Consider the following 10,593-nt stretch of genomic DNA (forward strand, 5'->3'; position numbering starts at 1 on the left):
GATAAGAGCTACTTTTAACTGCTGACAGGACATCAGTCACACCAAGGTGGATATTAGACTCAATTGTGAAGATTTCTGACTCTTCTTCTTTGATCCCCAGTGACCACAACATACTGCCTGAAAAATATTGACTTGGAAAATAAGAAATAGGAGGGTTATTAGTGCAGCTGCTAGGTTTTTTTTCTGCCATTCATAGAACAATATTTTTCACATGAAGTCTATAATTTCAAGAACAATAAGCCTTTAGAAAGTCAAATATTTTTGGGGCTACTATGAAGAAGCCTGAACTCCCAGAGAGTTCTGCTGTTGGAAGAATTCTACACAAATTTATGATCCCTCATTAGCAGGAATCAGTTATCTTCCGTGCCAATGCTAGCCCAGACAGGGTCCTGTTGAGCAGGAAAGCAGGAGAGAGATTCTGTGATCTAGTGAAAAGTATTGAAGAAAACAGTCCCAGCCCTTGCAGGAGCTTTCACAATAGAACCAGTCCAGAGAGTAGTGCTTAGAGGGAAGACACTGCAGTGTTTAAAGGGTGTTATTGTACAGTTCTCCCTAGACTGTAGATAAGATCTACAACTGGATGCATTATAACTGGGAATTTTAAAGCAAGAAGCAAATGTTTACAAACGGGAAAAAAGTGTCACTGAACTACTCTCCAATACGAAGGTTGTTTAATGAACTGGGTGAAGGGATTTTCAGCTTTATACAAGACATTTTTATAGTTGGACTGTGTTTGTTAAACTTGCATTAAATTCATCAGTGGTGTAATCCCAATGACATTAGGCACTAAAATCAACCACTGCTTGGGGCTTTCCAGTTACTACAACTTAAGTTAGACTCATTTCCTCACCCTGAGACTAATCAAGGGAGCACACAGGTCTCAAAGAGGGAAAAGAATGGATAAAATGGACTTAGTGTTGGAAGCACTGCTTTTCCATAGATATTTCACCCCTGGTCTTGACACAGATGAGAAAACCAGCTCTACAGAGTGCCCAAGCGAAATAAGGGTTCAGGATTAAGCAGTTTTCTAGCTAAAATTCAGTGCAGTAGATATTTCTAGATTGCTGGAGAAATCCTGAAATCAGCCTTCATAACAGAATCTGACTGAAGAATATATTCCAACCCATTAAAAGAGCAGGAAAAAAGCATCTGTGGGTGGATCATAGAGGTGAATGACAGGGTTTGAACAACTTGTTATGCCCTGGTCTGTTCAGTGGGTTTAAGGGAAGGTTGTTTGATTCACTCTGGGTGATGTGTGGGAGAAACAACAATATTCTCAGAAGCTTCAGTGACAAATTTTTACTTGCAAACTTTAGAACACTACGGTAGAATGATATACTTGGCAAGTTTTAAAACAACATATAGACAAAGTAAGGTACTTCATGAACTTTAACTTAGCAAATGTAAACTTATCTAACTTTAACTTATTCAGACACAAGGCACTTACTGAGGCATTGACTGGGATCTTTTAGTCTGGCTTACAATATATTTGGAGGAGAAGTTAGAAGAAGACAGAGAGGAAGAAGGAAAGACAAAGAAAGGATAACAGTAGAAAAATATCCCCACATGTCTTTACCTAGATCTCACATGTGTTCAATCTATTGATTGCATCTACCTTTTACCCAGAGGCTTATTACACTAAATGTAGTATGCCATTCCCTTGTACTGTATTTAAAAACAAGATTTACAATTAAAAATAAATGTTTTATGAGAAAGACAGACTATATGAAATTCACCTGAAGTTAATGGATATTCAGCTGGGACAAAAGAGAAAGGTGGTTTTTTTTTCCAGCTTAGACAGCTATAAAAAAAAACAATCCCAAGACAAATATTAAAATTTCTATCTGTATAGAGGAACAAAAATATTTTTGTAAACTAGTTGCAATGATGTTAAGAGATCTGCTTTTATTTCTGTTCTGTATAATAGAAAAGAAATTCACAGCCTGACAGATAGGATACCAAATCTAATGTAAAATTTCCATTCTGGCATCAAATCCCGATTTCATCACTTTAAGAGGCCTCAGTAACTTAAATGACTCCAAGAGAACCTTAAATTGTCTTCACAAGTCTCTCTTAGTTTCTTTGATCACACTTCAGTCAGTTATGTTATGAGAACTGGTGAAGTATGCTCCGTTTAAATTCAGACTTGGCCTTTTGTACAGATTTATAATTGGAGATGAACATTCCGGAGTGATATAAATAGCCATCACAACCTAATTGAGGACAGCCTCACTGTAAAGGACTGAGAGATAAGAATGAGACTACACAGAGATCCTCAAACTTATGATTTAAAAACTAATTAATAGAATTTATTTTGAAAGAAAGAAGAGAATGATAAGAAAGAAAAAGCTCTTCTGACATAGTTTCAAGTGTTGCAGCTGAGAGAACTCTGTCACCCAGATGTAACAAATGGGATTCTACAGCAAGGAGAGGAATTCAGTAAACAGGAGGAGGGTGTCACTTGGCCAATTAAATCAGCCAAAACTGTAAAATCTCAAAGGTCATGCCCAATATAAAGACAGTTCTAGGGTAATTAATTAAAAATTTGAGAATTGATTTCCTCAAAGAAGCAAAAAGTGAAGAAAAGACAAGAAAGAAATTACACTCAGCAGACAAAGAAGTACAAAGTTTTAGAGAAGAGAAAAAAAAGGACACATTAAATGTAAAATGCAGACATAAATTGATAAAAAATTAGGAAAACCCCAAAGAGTTCTAGAAATGCGCACTGACTTTGCAAGAGAGATTAATGTTTTAATTCTTTGACATCAAAGACTTATCTGTCCTGAGGATGATATACTCATGGAGGTAATCTGTGGGTAAATGAAAACGTAGTTATTTTGAAAGACAGAACACTTGGTGGATGAGAATTTAATCCAGCTCCTCACAAGTAAAATTCAGAGTCAGAAAGGGAGAAATTCCTCATAACTATTAAGGATTACACACTTGGTTGTAGCTATTTATGTGGAAAGTGATGACACTAAGATGAAATGTTGGGAGGCAGAAGTGTGAGACTGGAGGATTTGATCTAATAGATTTGCAAAGGGAACTTTTTAAAATGACCATTATTTTTAAAATTAAAACTGGGTCTGTTAGTTCTCTGCATCTTTAATACTTTTAAAATATTCTAAACTATTTGTACTTGTGAGGAAGAGGAAAAGATGCAGTGTGACATTTTGTGTGCTGGTGCTATAAATGTCCACATACAAATGTCCACATACAAACATCAATCTGGTACAGCTGATCAGGGTGTTTGGGTGTTGAACTCAGGCAGCAACCAGTGGATGAACTCTGGAGATCTACATCACTGCTTGTCTTTTAAGAGTCTGACAAATAGGCTTGTAGATAATTGAACAATATTTTTAGGACAATCAAAATTTTCAGAAGGAAATCACTCTCACTCTCAGAACACTCTGAAGTAATGGGCCAAATTCAGCCCTGGGAATCCTAGTGGAAGCCAGTACTTTTGTTGCCAAAAGAGAACTCTATGTAAGCTTAGGAAGTGACACTGAGAATGCTAAGCACAACAACAAGGAGACACAAAACAAGAGCAGTTTAAAGACAATTGTACCACATCCTTGCTGTGTCATTGAAAAAACTTTTCCCTGGTTTCAGTAAGTCATGATCAAAATTTGCTGGAAGAAAATCTCCAGGCCAAGGTTTGCAACAAGAAGGGGAGGGAGATCCTGACTGTAGGCATAAAAAGAAATATTACTATTATTTACTACACCTAGTCTTAGATTGTACAGAATCTCTTAGAATTTCCTGTCCAAAGTAAATCCTACGTAGTGCTAGTTGAAGCAATTCCTGCTGGAGGTACCATACATCTGTAACACATTCATTAAACTCCAACATTTTTTTTTTTAATGAAGCAAAGAACTGAGCAGTATCAAAACTCAGAGGTAATTTCAACTTCTTAATTACATCAGCTCAATTGAGTCAGTACAATAGTAAGGGGTTGAGAAGGGAAACAGAAACCTGGCAAATGGCATAATATTTTTCTCAGTTTCATGATTTTCAGTGTTTCTATCAGAACAAACAGAACAAACAAAAGGTAACATGTCTCTAGCTAGATAGAAATGCAGAAGAATATCCCATCACATTTTTCAATACCTGACCTACACATTGTTCTACATCTTCCTAAAGTTAAGCAGCAACCATAAATACTTCAGAGATTTTCTTTCAGATAGAACATTCCCAAAGTCAGCAAATGCACCATACTGGTACAACTGGGAGGTGGACTTTTCTAGTATGGACTCCCATTAAAATTTTCCTGTGAGGTATGAGCCTGAACTTCACTGACTGCTTATATAGATCAATGAAGATGAAAAGTTCCTATTTCTTGCAGAAAACCAGCTAATCCTAAAGGCCTCTAACAAGGGCAACAAGTTATGACATTCCATAAATGCATCATTCTGGCATGTGGGCAAACCTATTGACTGAAGGTGAATAAACCCAAGATTCTGTGTTCATTTTCACTGAAAAGATCAACTGTGAGTTCTTTTTTTTCAAGAACAGTAGGTGCTTCTGGAGTTTTATTTCTCCTCTAATAAACCTTATGGAGGAAGAAGAAAAGGTCAGGAGCACTGGTGTAGAAAAGACTAGAGCAGCAATCTAAAAAAAGAGCACTGAAGAATGGGCATGAGAGTAGCCTCAGAATATGTAAATGCTCCTCATCAGCTCCTGGTTCCTCAGAGGCTTCACAAAAGGCACTGGCTTACACTGATTTAGGAGGATGGACTAGATAACCTCTCAACCTTCAGCCCTATTATTTTCCACGAATCAGCAGAAAGAGAAACTCCCTCGGTTCCTGAGGTTCCAAACTCCCATTTTTCTTTTCAGGTGTCTAAATTATATAAACACAGGAATCTTATCACTAGACATAAACCAGACCCAGCATAATTACAACACACACCAGTTATCAGTAGATTCTTGGTCCTGCCCCTACTGACTGTTTTAGTAGGGCAAACATATAAAATATACAATGCAAATCTTGTCATACACACAAAAATTCAGGAATAATGACTCTGGTGATTCTGCTTGTTGGATTTGATCATTGGTAAGTTTGCCAATTTTTGTCATCAAGGAAAGTCCATTTTGTTCATACATTACAAATGTGATCTAAGATGCTTTCAAGGCATCTAACAACTACCACAAGCATCTAAAATACCATTTATTTCATGCCTAACTTCATCTTTATTTATCACACAGTACCCTATAATTATACATATTCAGAGACTTTAATAAATAGATTTTTACTGCCACAGACATCTTCACCATAAAAAAAAGATGTCTAGCTGTCAGGCTGGCAAGCTTTTCTTTCATTACAACTGTTTTTATTGCATATTGAAAATGAGATCATAGCCAGCAAAGACAGGTGAAATGGACTCTTGCTCAACACATACTGAACAGAAGGGTTTGCTCCATTTTTCCTGACATTCCCAGCTTTCTTCAGGCTGCACTGTCTGATTTTTTATGAAAGTCACTTTGTGATCATTTCTGGCAGTGCCAAATAAGTCTCTGCTGTTTGGTGATGGAAGATAACCTGCTAGCTCCTTGGAGAAGCAAACCAGCAGTACCATAAATGATAAACTTTCCAAAATCAAACATATACATGTTTCTTGTTTCAGCCTTGTCAGACAAGCTACAGAGATCTTTAACTTCAATTATTTGTAACTGCCTGGAAATCAGCATAAACTGTCCATATGGGAAACTTGACAAAGCTGTCAATAATGCCTGTTTCACTGCAAATCTGTGCCAAAGAACCTTCTGCCGGTACAAAATTAGACAATGATTTTAATTTTTCATTTCAGTTCCCTTCTCAGTATTTTGGGAAGAAAGGAATGGGCCTACCATTAGGTTAAAATGTAAGTCAAGGATGTATGCATGGAGAAAGCACAGACAGCAATGAACTAGCAAGTGTAACGTGGTATCCATTACTGAGCCCCCAGGCATGTATTTGATTGAACCTACTTTCAGTCAGCTTGCACATTTTTGCACACAATTTGTAGTTGAATTATGTGTCACTAGTTTGGGAGTTTAGGCAGATTAAGTCTGGCATCTGATTTTCAATAACACGGGGCAAGCACTGGAATAATTTACACTCCCATAGCACCACTATACACTCAGAGTAGCACAATTTAAACAGTAAAATGTATGAGTTTGCATCTGGGATGCTGAATTAATTTATTGCACAGCTCTGCAGTTTATTGCTGAAGTAAAACCTAGGCTCTCTTGAAATCAATAGGAATTTTACCACCTGCTTCTGCACAGCCCAGACTTTTCCTTATGATGTGGGCTTGCACAGCAGAGGAAAAGAGGCAAAATAGGCATCCATTTTTTTTTTTTTTTTTTTTCATACTCTTGGCTGAAATGGTCAGAACTTGAAGAAGAAGCCTCTATTAGACACTGCCAGTTTTTCAGTCTGGTCTAGTTTGGTCCCCTGTGGCTTGGGCTACAAAGGGAGATCCTCTGTAGCTCAGGAAAGCTCCAGCAGCATAGGAAAAGCATTGCCTTCCTTAGAGCAGCTGCTGCAAGGGCCCCTTCAGGGTGTGAAGAGGGCAGTACACTCTACCAAAAGTGGGAGAAAGGAGGCATTGTCAGACCAGACAGTTCATCCCAGGCATCTACAAGCCTAGAAGTGGCAGACTGTGGAGCTTTCCAAGTGGGCTGAGGTCTGTTTCTCACAGCCCAGATTTGGCACCAGTTGAGTGTTGTTCCTTGGCAGTGTCCATACTGATTAAGATCACTGAAGTGAACAGGGAAAACAGTCCTCTCATCCCTGAAAGCTGTTTCTGCTCTGCTAGGGTTAAGCAATGCAGAGAAGATGGATCTCATGTAGTTTCTTTTGGGAATTACCAGCACAGCTGCCTGAGTCCTGTTCCTGTTTGTGACTTCTCACCAACACACAACTAGTGTAAATGATGTGGAAATGCTCCTCCCCATGCAATTACAGGCCTTTTAATTACTGTGATATAAGCACTTCCACACAGAAAGCACTGGAAAAGCTGATACTACTCATACATTTCCCCCAGGAAAAATCAGCCATGAAAACTAAGCCGTTTACAAATTTTGCCAGAACTCTGTGTGTTCTCCTCCTAGGACATCTCACATCCACTTTAAGGCTATAGAAAATATGTAGTTATTCTGACTAGACTATTGTATTCTGAGGAGCTTGTGTTCCATGCACTGGTTAGCCAGAGCATGCACAGGCACATGCTGAGCTGTGCCACACTGTGCTACACATATTTCTTGGCCTTCTGGATTGTGCCGTGCTCTACATATCCCATAAACCTAAACTCAACTGGTTAATCATAATGGAAAAGCTTGATGGTCACTATCACCTGGAACCAGTCATGATGCCTCAACATGTCCTTGTCTTTATCTTGAAAGGAAGCAGCTCATTTTACTTCTAAGAAAGTCCTATCAAAACCTGAAGACCTCCATGCCAGTGAGTCTCACACCTGAAGGGAAGTCTGCACAGGGCACCATGCCCTGACCATAGGTCACTCTGAAGCCACATCTGTCTCGAGGTTCCCAGCGTCAGAAGGGACACAAGATTTTATAACTTGCAATCACCTTTGGTGTTGAACAAGCACTCCTGGTGCAAGACAATGCAAAAACCCAGAGAAGGGTTTTTGACATCTTTATTTTCTCCTATTATTTAAATACTCCTGGAGGCATATTAAGGAAGCTAATTAACTACTCAGCAGAAGCAAGGATAGGAGGATTTAACCCTAAACACTGCAAAACAGCTGACTTGCCAGACTGTTTTTTTTTTTTTTTCTTTACATCACACTTTCATCTGCTTCTTTGAAAACTCATATGCTTATATCCAACCAGCCAATAATCCCACCCTGCACTCTCAGAGCCAAAGTCACCCAGTAACTCAGGTACTCAGGTTGCTCATAGTTCACTGAGATCAGGTTTGATACCAAAGCTTTTCATGGAGTCAGATTGCAGTCTGCAGCTGCAAGAGCTATCCTCTTCTGAAATATATCCCACTGAACTTAGCAACAATACAGAAAGAAACACATTGTGAAATTATCAACTCCTAGTCAATCCCAAACTTGTGTGGGATCTGCAACTCCAGTTGCCTCTCTGTGAGTCTCTGGGGCCTGATCAGATTCATCCAAGGGTATGCAAAGAGCAGGCTGATGTCATCACAAGACCTTTCTCAATGATTTTTGAAGTCTTAGGAATCTGGACACATCCCAGTGGACTGGAACCTAGCAAACATTTTCCCAATTTTCAAGAAAGCCAGAAGGGATGGCCCTGGAAACTACAGGCCTGTCAGTCTCATTTCAGTGACTGGCAAAATTATAGAGAATATTCTGGGAGCTACTGAAGAGACAGGCACTGATCTCTTCTCTCTGGTGACCAGCGACAGGACCTGAGGGAATGGCCTGAAGCTGTGTCAGGGGAGGCTTAAACTGCAGATTAGGAAAAAGCTCTTCACCCAAAGGGGGATTGGGCACTGGAGCAGGTTCCCCAGGGAAGTGGTCACAACACTGAATCTGACAGAGTTCAAGAAGCTTTTGGAAATGGTGGTGGGATTTTTGGGGGTTGTCCTGCACAGGGCTAGGAGCTGACTTGATGACTCTTCCACCTCAGGATATTCTATAATATTTCATGATTCTATGAATGAGGCCTTTGCTTCTTGAGGAGCACAGACAGAATCCTCTGTGTTTGTTGAAGCTGTCTCAATGTGGAGGAGAAATGGCTGTGAGCTCATAATAAGAAAGGAAAAATCAGAGAAAAATACATCAGCACATGCAAAATTGGCAGCAGATATGCTGCTATAATATATTTTAGAATCATAAAATATTCTGAATTAGAAGGTACCAACTTAAATCTGATGTCAGCCCTAGTTGCAGCTCACTTTAGTATGTTGCATTTAAAGTGCTTCCCTTCTATTTGTAAAGGTTGTCTGAGTCCCCAGTTCAGAAAAGATCCTGAAATATCTTGAGAAGTTCTTGATTCCTCAGGCAGGCAGCTGAAACTCAGGCATTTGTAAATGAGTTTCTTGTGCTGTGCCATCCCTCCAGTCCCTGCAGGCTGTGATCTGGGGAGCTGGCAGGATAGTGCAGCTGGCAGAGCTCCTGCTCCCTGAGCATGGGAGCGAGCAAGGCACACACTGTCAGCTTCAACACCTGCTAACTGGGAACAGAGCTCGCTGCAGTGATGCAATATCCATCCTATCACTTGCAAAAATACCCACATCTATATCTGTGATAAAGCTGAAGTCTTGGGTTTCTTGTAGTCAGTTTTCTGGTGACAGCTAATGCTGCTTATCATCCCTGTACACCTCATGCCCTAAAAGTTCTCTGAACAGCAGTGGATATGAACTGCAAATTCTCTTTTGCAAATGCACTGGGAATAACTTGCTGAAGACCCTTTTAAAAAATATTACCTGTGGTGAGAGAGGTATCAATTTGGAGAAATCTGCTTTGCTGTAATAGGTTCTCAGAGCTGCTTTAAAGCAGAGTCTAAGATTATTGCTTTCAAATATATAGATTTTATATATTACTACGTGGGTTTTATTTATGCTTTTGGCATTGAAGTGCTAATGCACAAATTGCAAGAAGTCCTATTTTTGCCAAAAAAAGAGTCTGAGCAACATTTAACACTTCTCAGCAAATAGGCCCATACACAACTCCTGACTATAAAAACAGTGAGGAACATCAAGCAGTTGGCCTTAGTTTATTCTTCAAGAGATTGTATCTGGGAACAAATGGCTTTTCAAAAAGCAGGAGTTTCAGGAAACTTAAAAGTCTTAAAGCAGGCTTTTCTATTTTCCATCTTAAACACAGCACTGCATTCCTGCTCAAAAACTTGTTAGCACAGCTGAGAAAACATGCTTGATAAAAAGGCATAACCCATCAACTCTAAAGATGGGGTCAGGTCTTAGGATATGGAACTGAATTAAGGAAAAAAGCTTCCAAAAATATTTGTGGGAGACACTGACTTTCTGTTCCTAATCTTCTTTCAAGGCTTATAATGAATCTCTTCTTTCTTGCTTATTTGCATGTCTTTCAGTAATTACCTCTTTCCACCATTCATTTTACTGCTAAGCCCCATATGATTTTATATCATTTCCCCCTATTATTCGACATAATTTCCCCTTATTATTAATCTAGTTTTTATTCTTTTATTTCCACTTTGTGCTTGCATTTTTAAATGTCCTTAAGACTCCTTGCGGGTTTATTCTTCCAGGCTGCTGTGTTAGACCTGGCAGTTCAAAGTGTCTGTGATCATTCTTCTCTAAGACAAGATGCATTTTCTTATCCTCCCACTTTTCCCACAGGTGCAGAACATTGTGGCTCTTTTCTTATTCCCCTTCAGAGGAGAGGCAAAACAGGTTGACTCTTTTTTGAAAGAGAGAGCGTGAGCTAACAGGTACTGCTTGTGTTTCTTCAGATACCTCTGCTTCTCCCGAAGTGATGAGCATCCCAGCAGGACCCAAGTCCTTGTCATTCCTTTTGTAGTCTCTACTGCTGGTAAACCTTCCCTTGTTCCAGCACTGAGGGAAGAAACACTTCGGTTCACAGATGGTCAGAGGGAAAAAAAAACAAACCACAGTAGGATTAAATCTAC

This window comes from Vidua macroura, chromosome 4 (genome assembly GCF_024509145.1).
Source record: "Vidua macroura isolate BioBank_ID:100142 chromosome 4, ASM2450914v1, whole genome shotgun sequence".
NCBI lineage: Eukaryota > Metazoa > Chordata > Aves > Passeriformes > Viduidae > Vidua > Vidua macroura.